Raw genomic sequence first — 555 nt, forward strand, 5'->3', positions numbered from 1 at the left:
TTTTAGATATGGAGGAAGATAAAGAAATACCTATCATTTTAGGGAGACCAATTTTAGATACTGGAAAAGCTATGATAGATGTTCAAAAGGGAGAATTAACTATGAGAGTTAACAATCAAGAAGTGACTTTTAACATTGCAAAATTTATGAAATACCCTGTTGTTGAAAGAGATAATGAATGTTTTCGCATGGAAATTAGTGAACATCTATTGCACGAGCATCTTAAAGAACATTTTGAAGAGAGAATATTTTGAAGTAAAAAATGAAGTTATCTCGGACGAAATAGAAAATGAAGAATTAAATTATGTTCAGGAAAGATTTGAGATGTTGGATATTACAAGAAATGCTGATAAGAATCTAGTTCCGTCAATTATAAAACCACATGAACTTGAGTTAAAAATAGAGTTCTTGAGTTAAAAATATTGCCTAACCACTTGAAGTATGTGTTTCAGGGAAACCCATCTACATTACCTATTATTATATCTTCAGAGTTAAATGATTTGCAAGAGCAAAGACTTGTGGATTCATTAAAAAGATATAAGAAAGCTTTTGGTT

The sequence above is a fragment of the Phalaenopsis equestris genome, unplaced genomic scaffold (assembly GCF_001263595.1).
Source record: "Phalaenopsis equestris unplaced genomic scaffold, ASM126359v1 Scaffold000650, whole genome shotgun sequence".
Classification (NCBI taxonomy): Eukaryota; Viridiplantae; Streptophyta; class Magnoliopsida; order Asparagales; family Orchidaceae; genus Phalaenopsis; species Phalaenopsis equestris.